We start from the raw sequence: 9,434 nt of genomic DNA on the forward strand, positions 1-9,434 counted from the left end.
CCATCTGCGGGCCCGGGACCAGTTCAGCGGGTGCCAGTGTGTAGAGGGGATGGAGGGGACATCATCCTCCAAGGCCAAGACACAGCACTCCGATCGTGCACACCCTACCCCCAAACATGTATACAAATACAGGCCCTGCCCAGACGTACTTCATGCAGACTACACAGTGACATACACTATACTCCATGCAGACGATGGAAGCTGATGGGACATTTGTGGTTACTGTGTACTAGTTTGCTTCTGCCAAAAAGGAGAAGAGATTGAAGATGGTGGTGGCCCCCAGGAAGAAGCATCAACAGTGGGGAGAATAATGATTTGCTCCCCTGCAGATTATGTCAGTTCACCCACTTACAGCAAATGAGGGGTCTAATTTCTAACTTAGGTGTATATAAAATGATAGAGACAGAATATCTACCGAACATCCAGAAACAACACGATACAAATGTTAGAAATGGAGTTGCAGTTCTGGGAATACAGAACATGACTTAGTACTCGATGGAGGAACCCTTGTTGGCGAGCACAGAGGTCAGACGTCTCTTGTAGTTGGTGGAGGAACCCTTGTTGGTGAGCACAGAGATGAGACGTTTCCTGTAGTTGGTGGAGGAACCCTTGTTGGCGAGCACAGAGGTCAGACGTCTCTTGTAGTTGGTGGAGGAACCCTTGTTGGCGAGCACAGAGATGAGACGTTTCCTGTAGTTGGTGGAGGAACCCTTGTTGGCGAGCACAGAGATGAGACGTTTCCTGTAGTTGGTGGAGGAACCCTTGCTGGTGAGCACAGAGGTGAGATGTTCCTTGTAGTTGGTGGAGGAACCCTTGTTGGTGAGCACAGAGGTGAGACGTGTCTTGTAGTTGGTGGAGGAACCCTTGTTGGCGAGCACAGAGGTGAGATGTTCCTTGTAGTTGGTGGAGGAACCCTTGTCGGCGAGCACAGAGGTCAGACGTCTCTTGTAGTTGGTGGAGGAACCCTTGTTGGCGAGCACAGAGGTCAGACGTCTCTTGTAGTTGGTGGAGGAACCCTTGTTGGCGAGCACAGAGGTGAGACGGCTCTTGTAGTTGATGGAGGAACCCTTGTTGGCGAGCACAGAGATGAGACGTTTCCTGTAGTTGGTGGAGGAACCCTTGTCGGCGAGCACAGAGGTCAGACGTCTCTTGTAGTTGGTGGAGGAACCCTTGTTGGCGAGCGCAGAGATGAGACGTTTCCTGTAGTTGGTGGAGGATCCCTTGTTGGCGAGCACAGAGGTCAGACGGCTCTTGTAGTTGGTGGAGGAACCCTTGTTGGTGAGCACAGAGGTCAGACGGCTCTTGTAGTTGGTGGAGGAACCCTTGTCGGCGAGCACAGAGGTCAGACGGCTCTTGTAGTTGGTGGAGGAACCCTTGTCGGCGAGCACAGAGGTGAGACGTCTCTTGTAGTTGGTGGAGGAACCCTTATCGGCGAGCGCAGAGGTGAGACGTCTCTTGTAGTTGGTGGAGAAACCCTTGTTGGTGAGCGCAGAGGTAAGACGTTCCTTGTAGTTGGTGGAGGAACCCTTGTTGGTGAGCACAGAGGTGAGACGTCTCTTGTAGTTGGTGGAGGAACCCTTGTTGGTGAGCGCAGAGGTAAGACGTTCCTTGTAGTTGGTGGAGGAACCCTTGTTGGTGAGCGCAGAGGTAAGACGTTCCTTGTAGTTGGTGGAGGAACCCTTGTCGGCCAGCACAGAGGTGAGACATTTCTCGCAGTTGGTGGAGGAACCCTTGTCCATGAGCACAGAGGTGAGACGTTTCTTGTAGTTGGTGGAGGAACCCTTGTTGGCCAGCACAGAGGTGAGACATTTCTTGCAGTTGGTGGAGGAACCCTTGTCCGTGAGCGCAGAGGTGAGACGTTTCTTGTAGTTGGTTCCCAGGTTTGCACACATCTCAGGAGGGATTTCGATCCACTCTTCTTTACAGATCTTCTCTAAATCCTTCAGGTTTCTTGGCTGTCGCTTGGCAACTCGAAGTTACAGCTCCCTCCATAAATATTCTGTAGGATTAAGGTCTGGAGACTGCCTAGGCCACTCCATGACCTTCTTCTTGAGCCACGCCTTTGTTGCCTTGGCAGTATGTTTTGGGTCATTGCCATGCTGGAAGACCCATTCACGACCCATCTTCAGTGTTCTGGTTGAGGGAAGAAGGTTTTCATCCAATATCTTACAATACGTGGCCCCGTCCATTGGCCCCTCAATGTGGCAAAGTCCTTTAGTACCTTTAGCAGAGAAATAGCCCCAAAGCTGTGAGGGACCGCCGAGCGGCACCACTAGCACTCCACCGGTCAGGCGTGCCCAGAGCGCGGAATCTAAGCCCCAGGGTACTTGTTCACCAGGGCCCCTGATGGTGGGGATGGACTTGTAGTACCCTGAGACCAGGTCGCCTCTACTGAGCACACCTGTCAGTGGTAGGGGTGTCCGCCAGGGGTTCCAACCAGGGAGAGCCAAATGTGAGGAGGTCGGGTGACCCTGATGGGATGGATGGATGGATGGCTGAGCAAGTGCGTAGTCAGACAGGCCGAGTCGGTAATGTAGAGGACGGTAAGGTACAAGGGAGCAGGCAGAGAATCGTCGGGTCACACGCCAGGTCAGCAACAGGAGGTCAGATCTACAGAGAGGCATCCAGGGAGAGAGGTCAGGCAAGCAAGGGTCTGGGCAGGAGAAATCAGCAAGGTCAAGAGCAATCCGGGTCAATAACTTACAGGATACAGGTTCACAGGATCAGGAATGCAGGTAAGACCAGAAGGCAACGAAATGACAGCTCAGGGACCTTTAAATATCCCGCCCTGCGCTGCCATTGGTGCCCAGCGGGCGGCCGCGGCTTCTACTGCGCATGCGCGAACTCGAACGCCGCGGCCGGCCCGGACCTAGTGCCCGTGTACTGGGAGGAGCAGTGCGCCTGCGCCGGGACCATCGAGGGACGGATCGCGGGGATCCCTGACATTGCCCCCCCCCTACGGGCAACCTCCGGATGCCCACCCGATCTCTCCACCACGGGTGATCACAAAGAAACCTCCGGACAAGCCTAGGTGCATGGACATTATGGGCTGGTTCCCACGAATTGTCCTCAGGGCCGTAGCCCTTCCACTTGATGAGAAATTGGGTCTGGCCCCCCCTTCGACGGCACTTCAAGATTGCCTCCACCTCGAATTCCTCTTCCTCTTCAACCGTTACGGCCTCCGGGGGCCTGGATTCCCGTTCCGGGAAGGCATCAGGGACTACCGGTTTCAACAGGGACACGTGGAAGACAGGGTGGATCTTGAGTGTGTCAGGGAGAACAAGTTCATAGGCCACCTCATTGACCATCCGTTTGATGCAAAAAGGGCCTATGAATTTAGGTCCCAACTTCTTCGACGGGCAAAGCATCCTCAAGTTTGACGTAGCCAGCCAAACCTTCTCTCCGGGCTGCAACACCAGGTTCCCTCTTCGCTTCCTATTGAAAGCCTTCTTGTAGTCTTCTTGGGCTTGACGGATGGCTTCCTGTAATTTCTTATTGTTGGAGGTGAAGAAGGTCAGTGCATCCTGCGTCGCTGGAATCGGGCATTCCGGGACCAAGTCCGGGAGGAAGACCGGATGAAACCCATAGTTGGCGAAGAACGGGGACTGCCCAGTTGCTGAATGGCAAGCGTTGTTGTACGCGAATTCTGCCAAAGGGAGGAGTGGCGCCCAGTCGTCCTGAGAGAATGATGTGTAGCATCGCAGGTATTGCTCCAGGGTCTGATTGGTCCTCTCGGTCTGGCCATTGGTCTGAGGGTGAAATGCCGAGGAAAGAGACAGCTTGATATCCAGGGCTTTGCACAGCGCCCTCCAAAACCGCGAGGTAAACTGCACCCCTCGGTCCGAGACGATGTCTTCGGGAACCCCATGCAGTCTAACGATCTCTCGAATAAAGACTTGTGCCGTCTCGGCTGCAGATGGAGTCTTCCGTAAGGGGATGAAATGGGCCATCTTGGATAAGCGGTCCACAACCACGAGAATTGCTGTGTGGTCCAGCGAAGGAGGGAGCTCGACTATGAAGTCCATGGAGATTCTCTGCCAGGGCCGTTCAGGGATGGGCAATGGACGTAGCAGGCCCCATGCCTTGTTCCTTGAAGGCTTGTTCCGCTGGCAGATGGCACAGGAGCCCACGTAGATCTTACAATCCTTGGCCATGTCCGGCCACCAGAAGGAACGCCGGAGAAGTTCCAGGGTCTTGACCGGTCCAAAATGCCCTGCCAGTGGGTGATCATGGCAATGTCCCAAGACTAAGGTTCGGGCATCCTCTGGCACCACAATCCGGTCCTCCCTCCATAGGAATCCCTCCTTGTTCTGGAGGGGGGCCCCATCGGAGGTAGACATTGCTGTGGACGCCCTCAGGATCTCGGAGCGAAGGTTTGTCTGAAGGGCCAAGAAATTCCCTGCCGGAAGAATAGTGTCGGGCACTGGGATCTCCTTGGTGTCCTCATACATGCGCGACAATGCGTCAGGCTTCGTGTTTTTTGAGCCGGGCCTGTATGTGATGTGGAACTGGAACCTCGAGAAAAACAATGCCCATCTTGCTTGTCGTGGGCGTAGACGTTTGGCCGTCCTCAGATATTCCAGGTTCTTGTGGTCCGTGAATATCAGGATGGGATGGGAGGCACCTTCCAGCAGGTACCTCCATTCCTCTAAAGCGGTTTTGATAGCCAGTAGTTCGCGATCCCCAATGTCGTAGTTCCTCTCCGCCGGGGTAAGTTTCCGTGAAAAGAATGCTACTGGGTGAAGTAATTCCTTGGCGCCCTTCGCTGGGAAAGGATGGAGCCAACCGCGTTTTCAGATGCATCTACTTCTAAGATGTAGGGCAGGGAGGCGTCGGGATGACCCAGAATGGGTGCCGAGGTAAATAACCTTTTTAGTGCCTCAAAGGCTTCCTGTGCCTCGGGCGTCCATCTGAATCGCGTCCCAAGCTTAGTTAATTGAGTGATAGGGGAGACCAGACCCGAGAAGTTCTTGATGAACTTCCGGTAGAAATTTGCGAACCCAATAAAACGCTGGACACTTTTCCTGTCCGTGGGTTCAGGCCAATCTAGGATCGCTGAGACCTTCTGAGGGTCCATTGCGACCCCCGTGGTGGAGATAATCAGACCCAGGAATGTAACGCTAGTCTGTTCAAAGCAGCATTTCTCTGCTTTAGCGTACAACCCGTGCTGCCGCAACCGCCCCCAACACCTTTGTTACATGTACCCTGTGCTCCCCCAGGGAGGATGAGAAAATCAAAATGTCGTCTAAGTAGACGATGACAAAGATGTCCAGGAAGTCCCTAAAGATGTCGTTTACAAAGTGCTGGAAGGTGGCTGGCGCATTGCATAACCCGAAAGGCATGACCAGGTATTCAAAATGGCCGAATCGGGTGCGGAAGGCCGTCTTCTACTCATCCCCCTCCCTTATGCGAACCAAATTGTAGGCTCCCCTTAAGTCCAGCTTGGTAAACACTACCGCAGCCTTTAAGCTCTGGAACAATTCAGGTACCAGAGGTAATGGGTAACGATTTTTAATGGTGACCCTATTCAGCTCCCGATAGTCAATGCATGGCCTCAAAGTCTTGTCCTTCTTTTCTACAAAGAAGATCCCTGCACCTGCTGGGGAAGTGGAGGGACGGATGAATCCCTTACAGAGGCTATCCTCAATATAGTCCTTCAGGGCCCCTAATTCCAGCTCAGAAAGGGGAAAAATTCGTCCGAACGGGATTTCAGAACCGGGCAACAGATCAATCGGACAGTCATATGGGCGGTGGGGGGGTAGAGCATCTGCTCCCCGTTCACTGAACACGTCAAGGAACTTGTGATAGGCTGCAGGAACCACTTGTTTCAGGCTGTCATCCCCTTCAGAGCACAGAAGAACCTGGGGGACCTCCGGGCCCGAAGTTCGACACAGTTCCCGACAATATGGGGAAGGGAACGAGACAACCCCAGTTTCCCAGTCAATTTGGGGGTTATGGGCCCGCAACCAAGGGAGCCCCAGAATGACTGGGAAAAGGGGTGATGCAATAGCATCCAGGCGGAGGAGTTCCCGGTGCTGACCGGCAATGGAAGTCATAATGGAAGGGGTCTCCTGGTTGACTACTCCTGACTTTATCCGGGAACCATCAGCTAAAAAGATGTGAAACCCCTTCTCCTTTGGGCGGAGGGGAATACCCTGCTGGTGAGCAAAATTGATATCCACAAAACAGCTGCATGCCCCCGAATCAACTATGGCCGACACCTCCACGGTCCTTTCTGAAAGCTGAAAGGAGAGGGGAACAACTAAGTACTGGGACGGGGTCATATCGCAACAGATAAAGAAGATGAGGTGAACTTACTCAGTTTCTGCGGGCAGGAACGCACCATGTGACCAGCTTCGCCGCAGTACAGGCACAGATTCTGGGAGCGTCCTGCGCTGGTGTTCCTCAGGCGATAGTTTAGGCCGAGCCAGGCCTAGCTGCATGGGTTCGGGGGCATCTTCAGCCGGCAGGTTCTGGATGCTTGGCCTAGTATGTTGACCGGATCCCTGAAATGACCCCCAGGGATTTCCGCGACCCTGACCAGACCTCTCCAATCTGCGCTCCCGTAGCCTACGGTCAATTTTAATAGTGAGTGCAATCAAGTCCTCTAATATCTCAGGCACCTCTACCCGGGCGAGCTCGTCTTTCAGAGCCTCAGATAGGCCCATACGAAACTGGTGTAAAAGTGCGAACTCGTTCCAACGAGTGTCACCCATCCAGCGCCTAAAGTCAGAGGCGTATTCCTCAGCCGTGCGCCGACCTTGTCGGAGTGCGTATAACGTGGCCTCGGCCGAGGCCGCCCGTTGTGGGTCATCATATAAGATGGCCATAGCGTTAAAGAAGCTGTCGACCGAAACCAGGTGAGGGTCATTGTTTCCCCTTAGTCGGTGGGCCCAGTCTTGGGGTTCACCCTGCAGCAGGGAGACAACAAACCCCACTTTCACTGACTCTGTCAAAAAGGTCCGTGGCTGTAGTTCAAAAAAGAGCAGACAAGAGTCACGAAATGACCGAAAACGTGTGCGATCCCCATGGAAGCGCTCGGGTAAGGGTACTCGGGGTTCCGCCATAGGGAGTGATGTGGGAGGCCCAGGAGCCGGCTCGTGGGCTGCTGCAACTGGAGGTGCAGGAGCCGGGGCCTGTGAAACAGGAACAGATATGGTGCAGGCCTGAAACCGATTCTCGATCTGCAGACATCTGTCCTGTAATGTGTTTACAGCTTGCGTCAGGGTAGACAGGTGCCTGCACACCTCGTCCAACGGGGTGAGTCCTCCTCGAGGCTCAGTCATGGGCCTTCTGGTACTGTGAGGGACCGCCGTACGGCACCACTAGCACTCCACCGGTCAGGCGTGCCCAGAGCGCGGAATCTAAGCCCCAGGGTACTTGTTCACCAGGGCCCCTGATGGTGGGGATGGACTTGTAGTACCCTGAGACCAGGTCGCCTCTACTGAGCACACCTGTCAGTGGTAGGGGTGTCCGCCAGGGGTTCCAACCAGGGAGAGCCAAATGTGAGGAGGTCGGGTGACCCTGATGGGATGGATGGATGGATGGCTGAGCAAGTGCGTAGTCAGACAGGCCGAGTCGGTAATGTAGAGGACGGTAAGGTACAAGGGAGCAGGCAGAGAATCGTCGGGTCACACGCCAGGTCAGCAACAGGAGGTCAGATCTACAGAGGGGCATCCAGGGAGAGAGGTCAGGCAAGCAAGGGTCTGGGCAGGAGAAATCAGCAAGGTCAAGAGCAATCCGGGTCAATAACTTACAGGATACAGGTTCACAGGATCAGGAATGCAGGTAAGACCAGAAGGCAACGAAATGACAGCTCAGGGACCTTTAAATATCCCGCCCTGCGCTGCCATTGGTGCCCAGCGGGCGGCCGCGGCTTCTACTGCGCATGCGCGAACTCGAACGCCGCGGCCGGCCCGGACCTAGTGCCCGTGTACTGGGAGGAGCAGTGCGCCTGCGCCGGGACCATCGAGGGACGGATCGCGGGGATCCCTGACAAAAGCATAATGTCTCCACCTCCATGCTGGACTGTAGGGATGGTGTTCTTAGGATCATAATCAGCATTTTTCTTCCTCCAAACACGGCGAGTCGAGTTAATGCCAAAGAGCTCCATTTTGGTCTCATGTGACCACAGCACTCTCTCCCAATCCTTCTCTAAATCATTTAGATGTTCATTGGTAAGCTTCAGATGGGCCTGGACATGTGCCTTCTTGAGGGGGACCTTGTGGGCGTGGCAGGATTTCAATCCATGGCAGCATATTGTGTTACCAGTGGTTGGTTTGGTGACTGTGGTCCCAACTGCCTGGAGATCATTCACAAGCTACTCCCATGTAGTTCTGGGCTGGTCCCTCACTTTTCTCATGACCATCCTGAACCTTTGAGGTAAAGTCCTGCATAGAGCTCCAGCCCGAGGACGGCGATTGATGGTTATTTTGTATTTCTTCCATTTCTGAATAATTGCTCCACCAGTTGTCTCCTCACCAAGCTTCTCGCTGATGGTCTTGTAGTCCATTCCAGCCTTGCGCAGGTCTTCAGTCTTATCCCTGATATTCTCTGACAGATCTTTGGTCTTGCCCATGGTGGTGATGAGGTTTGAATGGAGGAAAGAGATTCTGTGGACAGGTGTCTTTTATACACATAACGAGTCGTTGGTAGGAGGACCTTCTTAGATTGACAGGACTGATCTGTGTACCACATGAGCACATAGCCAGTCTGTGGGAGCCAGAATCATTGTTGGTTGGTAAGGGATCAAAGACTTATTGTACTCGCTGAACTGCAACTCCATTTATAACATTTGTATCAGACCAGATCTGGACTGTAGGCAGTGACCCTCATCCTAGACATGACAGAAGGCCTACACATGGCACACCCACTATTGTTTCTTTTTCTGGGCGCCCTCCTCCTAGCCTACACATGGCACACCCCCCATTCACTTCGCAAACAGTTCCTTAGACCCCCTGTCCTTCCTCAATCACAAGTGACATGGTCTAATCCTGCCCTCCCCAGTGCCAGCTTCCTAAGCTCCCAGCGATCCATTTATAGAGCGGCCACCATAGGATGTGATGGAAATCATCACGGTGCGCTCAGCCTGTATACAAGAAGTGTATACAGCCGCTGTTACAGGGGAGGAGGGGACGGCATCTTTGCCACGAATGTCCGCACAAAGAAAGTGAAGTCAATGAGCGTCAGGCTACAGCAGCTGCTGATCATCATCCGTTCAGGGAAGGGCTGCTGTGCGGCCTCCTATACGAGGCCTGAAGACCAACACACCGGAGGCCAATGCTGAGCTGCTGGTCTGGCTGCCTCTAAGAGAAATCCTCTCCTACAGGCCAGAGTCACAGCCAGACAACCGGTATTTTCTGAGGGAGGTCAGTAGTGGCAGCCTGTACAGTTCCTGCAGCACCCAAATCTTATTACTGAACAGCCGCATTTTC

The sequence above is a fragment of the Staurois parvus genome, unplaced genomic scaffold (genome assembly GCF_062004578.1).
Source record: "Staurois parvus isolate SC_StPar_1 unplaced genomic scaffold, SC_StPar_1.0 ptg003080l, whole genome shotgun sequence".
NCBI lineage: Eukaryota > Metazoa > Chordata > Amphibia > Anura > Ranidae > Staurois > Staurois parvus.